Source organism: Frieseomelitta varia, unplaced genomic scaffold (genome assembly GCF_011392965.1).
Source record: "Frieseomelitta varia isolate USP_RPSP 00005682 unplaced genomic scaffold, Fvar_1.2 scaffold_537, whole genome shotgun sequence".
Lineage (NCBI taxonomy): Eukaryota > Metazoa > Arthropoda > Insecta > Hymenoptera > Apidae > Frieseomelitta > Frieseomelitta varia.
In genome coordinates this window covers 204,567-223,625 of record NW_025110298.1, presented here as the reverse complement: position 1 = coordinate 223,625, position 19,059 = coordinate 204,567, and the positions used below count along the sequence as shown (strand labels likewise).

Here is a 19,059-nt window from a genome sequence, read left to right as displayed (position 1 = left end):
TATATATATATATATATATATATAAATTGAATAATGTATATAATAACTATCACTTATGAATTCACTTTCTCACAGATTAATATCACTTCTCAACTTAGACTCGCAATGAATTCTCCTCTGCTCGCTTCTGAAAAAAAAAAAACGCATCACACAACACACTCGCAATTGTCTCACAACACTCATGACTTTGCTCGACTCTCATGCATTCTCACACATACAATATAAAACCAAATCCACATAGGGGAGATCGATAGATAGTGTGTGTGTGTGGGGGGGGGAGGAGAAGAGAAGAGTAGATACTTTTCTTATTCCCTTTCCTTCATTTCCCGCGGCCTTACAATGGAGTGAAATCGCGAATGACGGCCGATTTGCTGTACTCATGGTATGTGCAGCGGGAAAAACGTGGCGAGAATTTGGTCCCTTTTTGGCGAGCGATTGTCAAGGGGTGGCATCGGGCGTGGTATTTGACTCGAAGCAGGTTTCTCGCGATTGGAGGACTGTCAGATTCGAAAGTCGCTGGACTATGTATTTATTGGAAAATTTGAAGGTGAAAAGGCTCGATGTGGGCGAATGTGAATGAGAAAGTATCTCAAGTGTATCTCTGTTTAGTTTCCATTTATTTTTCTTCGTAAAAACATCAATTTGCATAAACACTCGCACGATCTAGCAACGAGGATTGCTTTCTTCTTAATCTTCACATTACCCAATTGATCTTTTCAGATTTGTCTTTCGTATAGAGTCGTCTGAAGAAATACGCTGTCGGACGAAAAAGATTTGTTTTTCCATTAATAGACTTTTGAATGACACGTTGATAGTTTCTCGAGAAAAGGCTTAATTTTGATGGCTTCTTGGTGGCTTTAATTATCACTTCCATGACAAATGGCTAGAGGCAGTATTATGTTGTGAAAATGTTGTACAAATCATTGCCTAATCGTCGGTGGAAGTTATACAGAGGAATGGAGATTCAACTCGTTATAAAGATTGCATCAGTTTAGCTATGTTTGAAAAAATTTCACTTCTCTCGGCTATTGTTTTAAATGTGCTATATTCTCGTCGTATTTAACAATTGCTGTAAAATTGAGTCATTTGAGATAAACACAGATATCTGTTCGTGAAACTTTGAGTAAAAATATAAAATTTCTTCAAAGTTACGGTTCTGCCATCATACACGTATAGTACACGTATAGTACACGTATTTCTCACGAGTTAGAAAATTTACTGTCAAAAGGATTAAATACAGAATTGCTTTATTCACGCTGAAACTAGATATTAGAAAGTGATTAGATTACTCGGAATTCCCGTGGATTAAATTCTAGATTCGTCGCCACCGTTTCTACCTCGAATGCGCCCGTTGATGTTTCAGCAATTATTGTACAAATAAATGTATGCATTACTGTTGACTGGAACACGTTGCATAACAAATGACGCGAAACGGAAATTACTGTTTAACTGCTACGGAGAACGTTATTGCGATATTGTTGCAACGAGATGGTTGTGTAATTATTCATCGCGGGCCGGCGTTGCCTTGAGTACGCCGCGACGAATTTCGGTACAGGATGGAATCCACTTTTCTATGCGAACCGGGGCCCCAAGTCTGAAAATGTTTTGAAATTCATGAATGCTGCACGCCGGGAGATTAAATCAGGCCTCAACGCACTGTTTTATTTGCTCACGTGTCGGACCGTGGACGATAGTTGCGCGCTTTTGTACAATCAATAATTCACGTGGTAATTTGCAAATTCATGTATTCCGAATGCGATTTAAATAAAGCGTCTGGCGAAAGCGAGATTGGATACTGTCGAAGTTACAAGAAGAAAAAAAAAAAAAAAAAAAAAAAAAAAAGAGAAAGAAAGAAAAAAACAAGATAAAACGCGCGAACTGCGCCCCCCGTTTAGGTTAAAACGGCCGAAAGAGCCGTTGAAGAAAAGAAGGGGCAAGACCGTGAAAGTTTAAAACGCTTTAGAGCAGCGTTGAACACGGCCCGATTATTTTGCCGATCTTGTTAAAGATGCAGGCCAACGTGTTACCGCATCCGACCGTGAGAGCCCACTTTGTGCAGTCGCAATAATTACGCGTATAAAGGAAAAGCGGAGGGCGGAGAGAGAAAAGAAAGGAAAAAACGAAAAAAAAAGAGGGGAAAAAAGGGGCGAATGGACGGTGATAATTATGAAATATCGTCTCGCGGAAGAAATAGCCCCTTCCAGCGAGGAGAAAAAAAGCTTCTTTCATCACCGGCTCCCTGCCTCTCGAGCCACCGCTTTTTCGCCACGCGTAAACGCGGCCGGTTCCGCGTGTCTCGCTTTTTTAGCCAGCTGGAAAGTTTCCGGCGACGCTTTATCCACGACGAGAAGCCGTGTCCTCCGTGGAAATTTATGGGTTGGGATCGCGCGAGAATTTTCACTTTTCGTTGTGCGGGCCCACGGCCTCGCGTTACACGACAGGCATCCGCACGCTGGCAGAAGTCAGCCGACCGCGAAACGTTACGTGGAAAACGTGGTTCAAGTGCTCATCGTCGGAATTGTGCGTGCTGGATCGCGCCCTTTCGCCCCTCACAACCGCCTCCCATTCACCGGCTTGAATTCCCATTCTAATCTTGTCAGGGTAGCACAATGGTTGAGAAATGTAGCCTCGCCGGGAATTTTTCGGACGCCAGGGCATTCGGGACGAGCTGAAAGGAACGAAGGCGATGAGAGGTAACTGTCGGGGACTGAATGAAACGCTCAAATACCGCAAGTGGTAGTTTTAGTCGAAGAAATAGCCGAGGTTTCATGACAGGATTCGTGACATGGTAGATAGTTATTGTTATTGTTGCAGACTCGTTCGTTTTCGTCTCGTTTGTCTTTTTTAAATTATCTAGTAGTTAAGATAAAATTAACAATTTATTTAACAATTTTAAAATCGCGAGTTTATTTACCAGTTACCCCAGTAACGTAAAGCGGAACAATCACCCTCTATTTTTCGCCTCTATTGTTCGATTATCCTTCGACGGACGAAATTCGAGAGCGCGTGAATGAGAAAACGAGGATCGACGAGTCCCCCTCGTCATAAATATTCGCTCGGGATAACCGCGCAAGTTTATCGAGGCTCCCTCGAGCTGGTCGCCGCGGATTGTTCCTCATTAATTGTCCGCACGGGTGAAATCAGTTTTCCGTGTTAGGCGTGGCTTGGTGGTCGAGGTGACTCCCGCTAAACCTGTTCGTAATTTCTGTTTCATGCGGCGTTTGCGAACAAATTCTGTAAATAAGTACCGCGGAAGGAACGCCGGTAACTTTGTCAACTTTGATTAAGGGCCTGGCTGGCCGCGCGGCGGTTTCAAAGGACCGGGGCTACATTTTCCAGTGAAAGGTACAAGGGACGTTGCAAACAAGACAACACGGTCCGAATCTAGCGTACCGCGGCGAGTTTCCCCAACGACGTCGACATCGCGTCGCGGTAACTTGCCTTGGTGAAAGGTCATCAGAAGTTGAAGAGTGTCCGCTCGTGTGCATTACGAATTAGTATCTTTGAACTAGTTGCCACAACCGCCGTACACACTCGAAATTATATTCCCCGTATATACGTTTGTCTTCAACTCGAGACTCGTGCCAATTTTCGTTCGCCGGCATCCAGGCAACCGCGTTTCATTTAATCAGGCCATATAATGTGGCTTTCGACGTGAAATTCGCCGACAGAAATTGTCGATATTCTGCTCTTAAAAATTAATAATAATACGTTAGTTTGATACAAAGGTATCCGACTGTAACTGTAAAGTTACAAAGATCCACGCAAAATTTAATATTAATTATGTTCTAACGATGCTTCTGTTCAAATAGACAGCCGAGTATTTGTTAAAAACTCAAAATCGCTCGAATGTTCTCGACGATGTTCAAAGAGAGAGAAAGAGAGATAGAGACAAATTCAAGGAGCGGAGAAATATTTTAAATGAAAAACGTTGAAGCGACGTGTGCTTGTGATGCGTTTGAACTGCGACAAAAGCGCGAGAACGAAGCACGAAAAAGTGATGGGAGGGGGATTGTAACTACGAGCGTCGCTCGTTCAAGAAGAATTCAATTTGTGCACGTTTACCGCGCGAGACAAGAGAGCCCATGGTCCCTCTTGGTTGCAGCGTTTCATCGATGTCGACGTTATAGCGCGATGATAATAACAATGATAATAGAGCGGCGTTAGATGTTTGTTCGGCCGATAATACAGAAACAATTTGAAGGATAACAAAGGAACGGAATTACATCGTTCGACGGCTGATGGAAGCCGAGGCGAGTGAGAGAGAGAGAGAGAGAGAGAGAGAGAGAGAGAGAATAAAGGCCGTAGAAGAGAGTAAATCCCCGTGTTTCGAAGCTGTTCCCGGGTCCGCGATGCATAAATTGTTAAATCGGTTAAATGGAAAGCTGAGAAAAAATTCACTCGCATCTCGTCGCGTCGTGAACCGGCCACGACGGCCTTCGTCGTTTCATCGAGTTCAATTTGACTAACGTTACCCTTCTTGCCTCGTCTATTTTTTTTTTTTTTTTTTTTTTTTCTTCACTACACTACAAGATCTCTTTCTGTGCGATTTATTCTTTTGATCAAGGGAAACAACGCCGGCGCTGTCGGAGGATAGAAAGAAACGGGGAGGGTGATCTCGTATTTATGACGCTTTCAGCTTGCAATTTATTTATTTAGATCCATTACAGTATAAATAATAGTGTAACGTTATTCAAGGGGGGGAGGGGAGGGGGAATGAAAGAAGAAGGCGTTTAATAAACAATGCCGGTAGTACAACAATAAAATAATTACGAGAATGCCAAAAATTTCAAAGTGGAAAGTTCATTTTACGCACGTGAGAAATTTCATTGGAACAGATAAGTGATGAAAGCCGCGATTGTGAAAATTCGAAAAGACCGACGAAGAAACAGCGAATGTCGATCGCTGTTGAAATTTTTTGTATATACATTATGTTACATTTGGAATTTTACGCTGCGTTGCAGCAGCGCAGACACATTTGTATTATCACGCGTTTGTGATGCACAGCTGGAAATTCAACGGCAGTCTAGGGAATAAAGTGCACGAGGCATTAGCGTGGCACCGTCTATCGAGCGCGGCTCGTTTTCAAACTACTTTCACCGATTTCTTGCGTTGTTTCGTGGCCGTTTTGAACCGCGCCGCCGGTTGTTTTTCAACATCATCATTCGTATCAACGTTCGCGAGAGCGTGCTTCCACTGAACGAAGCCCGGCCGACAGTGTTTAATAGCACTAAACCGGGGAACGGACCGATTTTCTTGGCAGCCAGCGCGCCAACAGTGCAAATAAGAAGGGAGGCCGAGTTAACGACCCTGAATTACGTGTAACATTTCATTTTTACGGAATGATAAATCGTCGCATACATGTTGCGTCGCAATGACATTACATACTGACACGTGAACGTGATAAAGGAACACGGCGAGTTGGTTAAACACGCAGCGGCGGCGAGCACGTAACCGCTAATGCGGCTCCGGCCGGGTGCAAGATGAAGTATAGGCCAGTTTTCCCTGGCTACCCCTCCTGATAAACGAGTTTTCTTCTGCTCTGTTTACCAGCTCTGTTCTCTCTCTCTCTCTCTCTCTCTCTCTCTCCTTCTCGCATGGGAAACCGCCGTTTCGTTCGCGGCTCGGACAACCACGAAATCCGTGACGATCGCTTCAACGTGCCGCGATCTTCAACGATCGCCGATTGCATTTAGTGCAAGACTTTTATTGTCTGTGTAATTTCTGACCTGTTCTACTGTCGCCGAGATTAAGGGGCTATTCTAGTGTGAACTTTTGAGAAAAAAAATCGAGTGTTTTTTTGTTTTTGCATATAAGGATCTTAAAGTACATAGTTTCAGAAATAAATCTCTGCAACCTTGCGTGCGAACTCCTAAAATTAACGAAGTTATGGTTGTTTAAAGGACGATGCGACCAGCTAAAACTTTAAAGGCATTTTTCTGGAAACTATATTTTTCAGAACGGTTGTCCATGATATTTCAAAATCTACTTGTCCAACTGACTCAAAATTTTAAGTACGCATTTGGTACATGTGTGACTATAGCTCCTATCAGAATCAACCAAAGAATTTTATTTTTTATATTTTTTTAGGCTTCCGAAGTTTAACGAAAACATGGAAAAATCAATGATCGAACTTCAAAGTATCGTCACATTTTTAATTACCGAGTATCTGCTATAGCCAAACTCATAGTAATTAAGGATCATTCACGGTTTTTTATTTCCGACAAGCAGAATGGCCGGAATCATGTTTGAGAGTGTGCAGTGCCGCTAATTTTAACTTTTTTTGTTCCAAAAAATTTTAAAACCTCGTTGAAATACGTACAAATAAACCTTGTCAATTCGACTGCAAAAGGTTTCTTTGCCAAAAATTCCCTAACAAAGTTAAAAAAAAAAAACACGCACTTTACACTAAAATAGCCCTTTAACAACCGGTTTACGTGTCCGCGAGCGTCCGGATTCTCTTTGACAAATTATTCCTACAATCCGGCTGACTATCGACTAGCGCAATCACCATCTGAGGCAAATTGCTCAACGATCGTTTAACACAACGCGTTCGTCGCGTTCGAGGAACGTGTCGCTACTTTATGGGCCATTCTCCTTTCGACGGCGAGATTCTCTCGCAGTTCTATGGGAGTTTCTGATCGTTAGGTGCCGTTATCATACACCTGCTGTCTCGTTAACGAAACATTCGATTCACTTAACGTTTCGCTTCGCAGTTAGGCGAATATTAATTCTTGTGGCTATAATTATATCAGAGGTTTTGCAACGTCGTGTGTCTCTTGACTTTTGAATTTATACCAAAAGTTTTTCCTCTAATCATTTGTTTCAGCCTCCTACTAGTTTCTACTAGTAAAATTTCACCACGGCGTGGAAGAAGCTGAAATTACAGTTTGTCATTTAAACTATCACGATTATCTCCAAACGACTGAATTTGCTGTTGACTGATTATTTCAACAAATTCAATCAGAGAAAGCAGTGTCAAATTCATGGTTACAAATGCACAACGAATGACAAGTCTGTATTTTTCAAACTGCACGACACTCGACTCTCGCACGTCTTCTGGTGACCTAAACGTCCGAACGCTTCGTTTGAAAGCGGGATTATCGCCTCGGTGTAACTCGGGCTGCCCGGCCGAGGGAAATATCGAGGCGAGCATGACATTCGACCATTTTTCGTATCGCGATAAGCAGGCTCGAAGAGACCTTACTTACGGTAGATGGTGGTAAAGGATCGTTCATAAGGTGTGGGTGTTGATTAAGTTGGTAGCATGCAAATCGTTCGTTCCCGTGTCTACCTTCCTTCGTCTACCCTTTTATCAGCCAGATAAACTACCCCCAAGCCGCGCCATCCCGCTCTCCCGCGAAGCGTGCCGGCCCTCGACATAATTATACGCAATTTATCATAATTGAGGACGATATCGCGATCGTGATCTAGCGCGAAAACTGTCTACGCAATTTGGGGAACACGCCGAGAGGTTGCACGAAGCAATCCGTGATATATATTCGGGAAATTACGCGGCCGTCATCGGTGCCATTTTTCGCTACCATTTTTGAACCAGCATGACAAACGCCATGAATGTTCCATCGAGTGTGTAATTGCAATGTGTAATATTTATAGACAATTCACGAATTTTATAAAATGATAGTACAAAGTATAAAGCAATTATTTAATTGGAGTCTTTGAACGCTGGAACAACCAACGATTGAAACGTAAAATTTCCATTAGATGAAATTGAGGTAAAACAAATAGAGCAATTTCGTAATACACGGAGCTTTTATTTACACGTTATTTAAATCACTGACTCACACGCTGTTTTGCACATCTATAAAAATTTCCAACAACGGTCACAAATTCGTCAGTTTAGCCATTTTCTCGTGGTTCTAGTTAAAGTCAAAGTTAATCATTAAAGTTAAAGACAATTGGCTTGTTTCTCGGCCAATCAAGTTCTCGCGAGTATCCTTTCTTAAATGTCTAAACTTCGAGAAACGTGTCTACGTACCACGTAGAGAATACGGCTTCGAATACTTGATCAGAGAGCCGCGTTTCTCACGCTTCAGTCAGATGCCTCAAACGAACGTTCCATAAATTGGAAATTACTCGGGGATGATTCGAGAACTCGCGGCGTTTCTCATTGATCGTTGGCAGTGGACCTTCTCGTCACGGTAAAATCGTATTATTGTTGCTTGTTTGCAATTACATCCGACGAACAGTGGAAGAGGACGAGGACGAGGGAACAACACAGAGGTCTCTCTGTGATTAGAGAGATATTTCCCGCGGTCCTACGGTCCGCTCTCGAACATCTTGAAACCGCAAACACGCAGGTTCACGGAGACGCGTTCATTTCTCAAAGATCCGAATGATTAGAACGAGGCGTGATTGCAGGTCGTTAGAGGCGAGCTCCGGTGACAATAAAAGCCGCGGGAAGCAACTACCATTCTCGCAAAGCCGTTGCTCTCTGCATTCGAATCGCTGCAGCGACGCGTTCCATGCTTGAATAGTTTCTTTTTCTTTTTTCTTTCTTTTTCTTTTTTTTTTTCTCGTCGCTGTCCTATGGAACGTATGCAACTCTGTTGAATTTCGACCGTGTCAAGTGGCGGATTCTTAACCGATCTGAAAGGATTTGCGAATCGTTAGATACGATGATGAAAAAAAAAAGAAAAGAAAAAACCGCAAGCAAACCGTGGATTCATTAAAAGACCCTCTTTATCGCTTTCGGCGATATTTTCGACGTCGGCGGATACTTGAACGAGACACCGCGAAGATGCGGCGCCTCTGTTGTAAATGCGCCTAACGAGTGTGTTTTACAGTTTCGCCTGCCACGCGAGCGTGCATTCAATTCCCCGTGTAAACGTATAACGTATTTTCGGTATTGATTTTCAGCCTGAAGCGGTCCGCTTCTGCACACCGCTATTAATAGTTTATGAAATACGAAGTACGGCGCGCACACAGGCGCACGCAGTGGAAGTTTCTATAATAGATTCTTTGCGAAGAACTAACGACGTGTACACTCCACTTGCTCATTATGCAGTTATTCAAGTTTCACTTCGCCGCGGAGGACCGCGAGGTGTATTACACTGCGAAATCTTGCGTTACAACGTGGCTTGATGGGTTTTGTTAACAAGTTTCTTCGTTTTTAACGCGAGGCTTCATGCAAAATGCACCAAGTTGGTATTTAACAAATTTCAACTTCTTGGTAACCCATTAACCCCCGGCGAACTTCACCTCAAACAAATTTCCCACCCTCCGGTGTTCTGTAATCTTTTGCTCGATGAACAGAGTTTTTTGACGACAATTCTGGCAACCGGTTGTCCTTTTCGCATCCTTTCATCTCGAACAGACGTGCACCTGGCACGACTGCGTGCAACTGTCGACATATCTCGGCTCTCCTGTCCCTCGAAATCGGCGTATCGGAAAATTCTCGATCGCGTGGTTGCGCGGGGGAATCGATTATCATAATTTTTTGTCACTTAATGGAGATTGAGAGGGCAGTATTTGCCAGCCCGGGTATTAATTGAACGGGTCCGGATGGTCGCGTGAGAAACCGTACTTGCACAGCACGACCGAAAGGCACTTCAATCTGTTGAATCCGCGAACACACGGCCACTTTATTGTACATACATATTAACGTAAGCAAATAGGGGTGAGGAGAGGCTGTAGCGGCGGGGGAAGAGGGGAAAAATAGCACGATGAATTGCAGATCGTTGGGATATTTGCATCGCAAATGCCCGTAAAGCATTTTAATTTACGAATATACGCGACCTAGCCGATCGCGGATTCTATTAAAAACTTTCCCATTTCGTCCCCGAAATATTCTAGGTGATGGAAATTTTATAATTAAACAACACTACAAATCATTCGCACCGATTCGATTTCGCGGTTACAACCGATCCTCGAGAGAAACAAATCCTTCGTATTATTTACATCGATGCAGTTCAATAATTTTTCTAGCGTTCAACCGCTGTTGCGTTTCTTGTTCACGATCTAGGTTCAGTACTTGGCGCGAAACGTACAAGAAGATTCTCACATTTCGTTTGGAACGAAAGATCATTCAACTAAGCATTTTAATTTAATTTAACAAGCATTTTAATTTACGAATATACGCGGCCTATTAAAAACTTTCCCATTTCGTCGTACCCTGCGACGCTCCCTTCCCGAAATATTCTAGGTGATGGAAATTTTATAATTAAACAACACTACAAATCCTTCGCACCGATTCGATTTCGCGGTTACAACCGATCCTCGATGGAAACAGATCTTTCGTATTATTTACATCGACGCAGTTCAATAATTTTTCTAGCGTTCAACTGCTGTTGCGTTTCTTGTTCACGATCTAGGTTCAGTACTTGGCGCGAAACGTACAAGAAGATTCTCACATTTTGTTTAGAACGAAAGATCATTCAACTAAGCATTTTAATTTAATTTAACAAGCATTTTAATTTACGAATATACGCGGCCTATTAAAAACTTTCCCATTTCGTCGTACCCTGCGACGCTCCCTTCCCGAAATATTCTAGGTGATGGAAATTTTATAATTAAACAACACTACAAATCATTCGCACCGATTCGATTTCGAGGTTACAACCAATCCTCGAGAGAAACAAATCCTTCGTATTGTTTACATCGACGCAGTTCAATAATTTTTCTAGCGTTCAACCACTGTTGCGTTTCTTGTTCACGATCTAGGTTCAGTACTTGGCGCGAAACGTACAAGAAGATTCTCACATTTTGTTTAGAACGAAAGATCATTCAACTTTCTATCGTCGAGCTCAAAAGGACACGCTTGTTTACTTTCCAGACGATGAATCATCTTCCGCGACGCTTTGATTCGCGATAGTGGCCTTCCAACGCAAATTACAATTCGCGTGGCTGGCAATCGAACAGGTACAGAAGTTTGATTTGAACCGGTTTCGCGAAAGTAGTATCAGAAGTTCACCGCGCGCCGTGTGAATGTTCGAAATCGAAGTTAACAAGTTTTCGCGGCACACGTAAGAACGTGTCGAAAACGAAGTCTCGAAGTCATTTGGCACGTAAAGACCAACGATACTTGTATTTCTTTCTTCTCTCTCTCTCTCGATCCGATAAAAATATGCACACGAGCGAACTATCCCCAACTACAAAGCTCGCTCCTTTCTTTCGTTTCTTTCACTTCAAAGCTATCGCTTCGCGAGATCTATACACGTGTACTTCTCGAGAAGAAGGATATTTCTCATGCAAAGCATTCGTGGCGCTTCGGGCTTCGGGAAAACCAGGCTAGCGCGGAAAACCGAGCTAGTTTTCAAGAATGGCTTGTATGTACAAAAACTACTGGCGCGCGCTTGTAAGTGAATCTTTTTTGCGTTTTACGCGATATTCGACGCCCGACGTTTTCCTAAGCGATCGGGGAAATGTGACAGCGGTGAAAAGGAAATTTCACAGGCGCAAAGAAACTGATCGACCGCGCGCGCGCGCGCAAGAGAGAGAGAGAGAGAGAGAGAGAGAGAGAGAAAAGTCCGGACAAACGTTCGGAAGCGAATTTAATAACGGATTACCCGCTTCGACGTAGCTCGCATTTCATGTTATTACCACCGTTGATCCAATCTCGCCGCGTTTCTTAACTTCTCTCCACCGTTTTCTTGCGAACTTCAACGCGTGTTATTTTCGTTCTTTCCCCTGTAAACAGTTGTTCGTTACGACGTAGTTCATCTCGCGGCCTTTTATTACCTCCAGTATTATTACTCGATTTCTTTCTTTAGAACAAAAAAANAAAAAAAAAAAAAAAAAAAAAAAAAAAAAAAAGAAAAGAAAGAGCAACCGAGGAAAATATTTTCCCACAAATAGAAACAACTGGACTGGAGAAGCTTTTGGACCTGAAATCAAAAATTAGCATCGCGGAATTGTTCGCAGAAACTGGTTGATCTATTTTTTTTTTTTCCTTTCTCGAGTAGCACGAGACTCGATAATTTTCAGTTAGGTTGGTCAGCGTCGAAACCCGATGTACCTTTATCCACTTCGATTATCCGCGAAATTTACAACGAGAAGTAACGATCGTATCGCTCGCGTTCACCCCGAGCTACTCGCGATTGAAACGTACAAAGACTCGACGTAATTTTCCGGAACATCGAGAAACAGGATTTTAGAGTGGCTTGTTCGTCCTTTCCCTTCCCACTTCTCCCCAACGGCTCTTCCCTCGCCACTCCTCGCCGCGGAGAATTTATAAACGTATTTGCATACGCAATTTTCACGCTTAACCTCCCGGAAACGGGATTGAATTTAAGATAATGGCGAGCCGAATATGCATGAATTCTTTTTACCGGCCGCAACAATAAATCAGCGAAAACGATATTCTAATATCCTGGTCTCGATTCATCCGTTTCCCGTTCGACCCCCCCCCCCCCCCCCGGCTCTCGTCTTCCTCGTCTTTCGCCATCTGCCGATTTTTACCGGGGAAAAGCGAAAAATCGGGGGAACAAGTTGGCCCCCCGTAATCGGCTTCGAACTCGGATCGACCTTTGATAATTGAGAGAAACGGTTGAGACGCGTGATATCCCCCTCTTTCGTTTTTTTACTCGCCTGTGGTTTCAATGGGAACGGGAGCTTAGCGTAGATACGGCGTACAAGTGTATTTCTCTCGGCTGGAAATGGAATAAATACAGGAAACGGCGGACACATTGTACGATACGCTTGTTCAGAGGATCTTGTTGGAACTCTTGTTTCAACGTTTAAAAATATACATCATCTTTCAACCCTTTCGTCACGAGCTTATTGGAATGGAAAATCTTTCTTGGTTTTTCTACAAAATTTCGTCTACCCACAGAATCGTTAACCCTTGACGTCGTCTATTTGGTGCACGCGTCAACTTTTGCGGTCCCGTTCAGTAGCGAAAGTAACGACGAAGAAAGAAAGTAACGTTTCGAGACACGTGTCGTACTCGAAATTTTTTCAAAGAATAGAATTGTTTGTTTATTTTATTATACACGATCCTCTCGTCTTGCGGTTGATACCTTCGACTACTTAACTATACCTTAACGATACCTCAACTGTAATTTCAACCACCAGTCGTAAACTTCCTCACTAAACACATTGAGCTACGAGCTGTAAACAATAAATTCTACATTCAGTGATAGATTTTGGCTTGTAAAGGAATAATTATGATTAATAATTTCAAGCCTATATTTCGTACTTTTGTACTTTCTCCCTCTGATCAAAGGAAGAGCTAGACGCTAACTGTATATCATGAACCTGCAACGTGGAAAAAAAAGAGAGCCGAAAAAGAAAAAAGAAAAAAAAAAGAAAATCGAATTTCGAAACCATGCAGGATTGCCTTGGCTTGCCTTTATGAGCCCATGAGCCGCGTCTTTGTGTTGCCGCGGAATTCTAATTGGTGTTATCAAAGCCATTCAATAAATCTAGTCTGGTCGTTTAATCCTATTCCGCCGGCGGGACGCGGGAAAAAGCGTTGAACCTCGCCTCCCTTTTTGCCCTGCAAGCGTCACTTTTTTTTCCCCGCGTGCACGGTCACGCGCTGGTTTAAATTACGTTAGTCGGCGCCACGGCACACGCCGCGCAACTCTTGTTACACGTACCGCCCGCTTTCCCTTCTGGCTTTTTGACTGGAGCGTGTGTTAATACAACACACGGCCCGCAATGTGCTGACCGGCACGAGATATCGCTGCACATTTCCGTCACGTATTGTTTTTCCGCCAATCGCGCGCCTTTCTGCACTGTTGTTCAACGACAGAGTTCCAATCTGACACGTATCTAACACTCGCGTTAATAGTTTCTTCCTCTCCGTCCGAACCACTGCTTCATCTTCGTCCGCTCGTGAACGTTCCATCTCGCGCGTTTTTCCTCCCCGTTTCCTCGTATTTCCCGCCGTCTGATCGATACGTCTGAATTGCAGGAATTGCCCGAAGATTTTCGCGTCACGTTAATTGCTACAGTGATTGATACAGGTGTTTTTTTTTTCTTCTTTTTCTTTTCTTTTTTTTTTTTTTTTTTTTTTTTTTTTTTTGTTTGTTAAAAGATTGGATCGCATTTATGGGTTTATTTTTTTTAGTCTTGCTCGTTCGATTGGTCGTTTTAATTGGAAACACTGTTTTACTGTTTGCTCGTTATTGTCACCATGTTCTTTTATTTGGCGAGCAATCTTTTGAAACGACAGCGTTGAATTAATCCTGTATTTATACGCGGGTGTAGTTAGTCTGTGATCAGAGAACGAGCGTAGAAATTTACTTTAATCTCTATTGAAATCCATTGGGATTTATCTACACTACATCTCGCGATATTTACAAAAAACGGCCATAAATGCACGTATATGTGTATATTATTTTTCTCTTTACTACACATTTTCGTTGTTCCTCTCCTTTCGTTATTTCTTTTTTTTTTTTTTCGGGCCAATATCTCTGTATTTTGATCCTCTGTTGTATTTGTTGGGTATTTATGGCGGATCGAAGTGTTTCAAACTAGTTTTGGCATGTGAAAGAAAAAATCGGGATTTAAAAAAAAAAGAGAGAGAGAGAGAGAGGGTATAAAAGGCTCGATTGGATGTTCAGTTTTCGATACTGATCTGACTTGCAGAGATCAGAGCAGTATTAAATTTGGTTCAAGCGCCAAGTCTGTGTGGCTATACGTATGTTTAATTCATAACCGTAGCTATCGACCAATAGACATTTAGAAATAGTATTCTTTCGCTTGTGGAGAGCACAGGTTAACCGTACTTGTATCGGATATAGTCTGCAACACTTTGTTCCTACCCTCAAAGAATCCACTTCCCTTTGCTTTTTTTTTTTTTTTTTTAAATTTATTATATTATTTGTTCCAGTGAAGCTTTAATATTTCAATTCATTCTTGTTTTGTTGAAATAATAATTTCATTGGTATTTTTTAACTTTTTAAAAACCGCGTCCTCTAGACGATATTTAATGGAATTATTATTAATTGAAAAAAATCACTGGCTGAGCTAATCGAACATTGCTACTTTGATAATAAAAGATATAGCCCTCATCTCGTAAAATATATACTTCGTTTAACCTCTTGCGTTGGGACGACGTTCGAAAAGAAAAAGAAAGCGATCGATTGTCGTATACGGTTCGGTCACTCGTTACGGTCCGCAATCGGTTGCCAGCGCGAGTGGTTAAAACGGGACTTGAGCCGCCATCAAAATAAAAATCTTTGTCACTCTATTAACCCAGCTAATTTTCTATCTACAAAAGTCTTGCTAATTTGTTTTTGTTTTGGAAAGGAGATAGAAGAGATAGAAATGTAAAAAGTATCGAAACCAGCCAGCTTGATCGATCGATCTTTTTCGAAACTGGACTACTTTGGCTACTTTACCAAAATAAACGGCTCGTATACGTATATATATCACGCTATCGCGGATGGAAACGCGCACGAAAACGGATGCAATCATCGAGGATTAGCTGCGATTCCCGGTGTAGCAGAAGAAAACGGGCTGCCACGGCAGCCCCGGCGGAGAACGCGGCCGCCGCGTCAGAAATTATTGGCCCCCGGAGAATCCGGTAATTTTGTTAAGTGCCGCCGGTGGCCCCGGTGTATCGTTTATCGGCTATTGAGTCGCGTTTCGCATGCATCCGCATGCCAAGGTGGCGCACACATATACGCTACAATTAACATGATTACTTCACGCGGCGGAGGTGGGTGTCTAGCATGGCCTAGTCCCCCGGCCGCAGTGTTCATTCCGTGTTTGCTCATCGTTGCCGCCTGTGTACTTATCTCGACGTGTCCACACTGCGACGGAAGGAGCACAGCGGGGAATAGTTTATCCGCAATTAGCGGTCGTGGCGGGAATATTCCCGGTGAAAACAGCCAGCCAGTGGCCGTGCACCAACAACTAATCTCGTTCTTCTCTCCTTATCCCCTCCGTCTTCTCTCTTCTCTCTTCTCTTTCCTCTGCGATTCTGTAGGAATCGCTCGGATGGAAAAATATTCGACGCGATACGATCGGCGTGTTCCTTGCTCTCGGTACCACCGGGGTCGATCGAAACCTCTTTACGGGCATCGGGCTTGAATTTGAATAACGCAAACGGCCTCGGTTACCCGCTCGAGCGGAGCGCCAGGGAATAAGCTAGCAGGTCTGAGTCTGGCCGGGCGATCCCTGTTGGAAAATTTCAAAAATAAATAGGTTCGCAGAATGATAACGAGCGAAATGTATTTTTGGCGGATGTACTTTTCTCAGGGAGATCTCCAGGAACGGCCAGATCTCCGCTTGCACACGGGGTGGCTGGTTTCTACCGTGAATGGTTTATCGTCCAGCGGGATTTTCTTGGCCTTTCTCGAGTTCGTTTCTTATCCATGATTCTGGCCCACTTTGTCAGTGTAATACTCGATTTCGTTGTAACAACAGTTTCGCGGCCGATCGTTAGTAGGTGCTTTCTCGAACGATATTTGGATTTTACGTTGAAATTTTTACCCGTGAAGACTGTTTATCATTTACGACTGTTATATTATAATTATTTATGATACCTTTTTTTAAATACACTGGCATTTCAAGAAGAAAGAGATCGTGAACGTTTGTACATTTATTATCGACAACGTATTTCCTCTTCGGTCCATCTTTATTTAATTCGATTTCCGTACAGTGTCCACTGACAGAATCAACAATTTCATGCGAATCCTGTTGCGCGGAGCACCCGGTATATTTTTGAAAACGAAGCCTCGTAAAATTCGCTACGGCGGATGATATTTGCGAGTGGGAAAATAAAATCTTGGCTACGTGCCGCGGGGCAAAGACGCGACGGTAGCACTTTTCTTGCTCGGAGTTAGCAAATTTGAGATCGCGACAGTTTGCGTTTTTCGTTCACCGAAAAAAAAAGAGAAAAGAAAAGAAAAGAAAAAAAAAAGAAAGAAAAGGGAATAATCTTGGCAAGCAAGCTTGGATTTTCGCACATATTTTAAACACCTGTAGACATCGTATCCCACGTCTCGAAGATTCCTTCGCTTTAATCTCTCATCAGCGTCAAAGCAAGAAAACCAAAGATAAAAATCAGTTGGTTCAAACGAAAAATTGTTCGTTAGTGTAATTCTCACTTTGTTCCTGCCGAGGTGTCCAAAGACTGCAGTGGACCAAGCGCCGCTAATTAAGGCCGCTGGTCACATACTAGGTCTCACAACTAGTTTCTGAAGTCGCTTCATTCCGCATTCATTTCTCCCCGCATTCAATTAAATAATTCTTCTGTAAAGCCCGGTCACCGCCCGGGTACTAACGAACGAGTATTCTTAGAAGCCTGTTCCGCATTTAATACGTCTGGCAGCTGTCGCCTCTGCTAGGAATTAAGAAAGTCCGTGTGCCGGTTTCAATATTACTTCCAACACGTTATCGCGACGTCGATATGGATTTTACCTTCTGCTAAAACAAAGTTTCGAAATAACAATCCCCGCTGACGTAGAAGAGATTTCTTATGACGTTGTGTTTATGACCGTTGGATTGAGATATACATACGCGAGTCTACGTCAGATGGCAACGTATTATTAATTGTATCGTGCGATGTAATTTGGAAAATGGCGGTCGGTAAAACTGCATATTTAATGCTGCGTACTGTTCGTGTTCCAGCTCGATAGAAACTACACTGGAATTACCGAAACCATTTCTTATACTTTCGGTGCCAATTTTAATGTACGTATCATGCAAAAAAAAAAAAACTGGAACGTAATACTCGACGCGGAAAATCGAAATTCGTAATTGTTCGATCAATATTTGCAATAGACTGAAATAATTACCCAATCAAAAGTTTTTAAACTTAAACGAAAAAAAAAAAAAATCTTCAGCGTGATTAACATTATTCCAATTTTTTAAAAGTAGAGACATATGTACATGGGTATATACTTTTCAAGTGTGAAATTCTTTTCTACATCTGACAAATATTAAATACATTTAAAAATTCCAAATTAAATATCGATCCACCCCACATAATGTTATTATCAGATTATAATATTCATACATATAATATTTTATACATCTGTAATGATCAAAATTATTCCAAAATTTTTAAAAAGTAGAGACGCACGTGCCACATCTGACAGATTTTCCAAAATTTCAAACTAAATATCGATCCATCCCACGTAATATTATTAACAACATTATCACATTGTAATATTCTAATGTTTCATGCAATATGTCCTGCAATAAATATCCTCCTCGTGAAATCGCATTTCTCGTCATGCTTTTTATTACGAAAAGCGTAGAGAGGGTTTTCGCAAATGTTCTACAAAGATTGCAATGCAGTTTCACGCAACTTCAGCAGCAATCAGAAATTCTTGTAAGCTGGCGCGGTTTCAGGCATTATAAAGTGGTTATACTTCTTATCCCTGCACGATATATTTCCTGTCCTCGCCGGCGCGCGTGGTGGAATGACCCGCGTTTTCGAAAATGACTTCTAATGGCGAAAATTGTAATGTTCCACCGCACGCGATCTCACGCGCCATTAAATTCACCGCTCGTCGATAGTTTACACACGACACATTACGTCACGTATTATCATAGAGTGCATCGGCATGGTATGCAGCGTTATGTCACAACATTGGCGAATACGTTCCTCCGTCAACCGTAATGAACAGACGTTCGTGCATGTTTAAAGTAATCGCGCGTTCAGGAAGACTGTGAAAGAAAAAGAGCGATGGAAGATTAAACGACCGCAATGTGTCAAGTCGCACGGGCGAAGGAACGTGTAATAATTATAAATAGGTGTCATAAATCGTATATACGCCGAGTTAACTCCGTTCGACTCTGCTTACTCGACGAATTTCCCAGGGAAATTACACCGAAACGAAATCTCAGATCGATTATCGTCCAGTAAGATCACAACGCGAGTCGTCAGATCGGTGAATATTCGATCTACTACGCTCGTCGCATCTGTTTTCGGCGAAAATTGCGAGAATAGTTCGACGTCAGAGTTGTTTTCAGTTTCTGAAAAATTTATAATATTATTCGTTCAAAAGCAATATTTTGCTCAAGCGGATCAATACGTTCCCTCTAACCAACTTTTCCCATATTATGATTCAGAGATCGTAAACATGGAAGCTATTCCCCAGTAACCATAACATTTTCTTACCACATCTTCACCCT

General features: G+C 42.4%; 1 protein-coding gene across 1 annotated transcript in view; it reads right to left on the bottom strand.

Annotated features, from left to right (window-relative positions):
* LOC122533553 overlaps positions 1 to 19,059 on the bottom strand; it is a 41,815-nt gene that overhangs the window by 16,162 nt on the left and 6,594 nt on the right. The window lies entirely within an intron of this gene.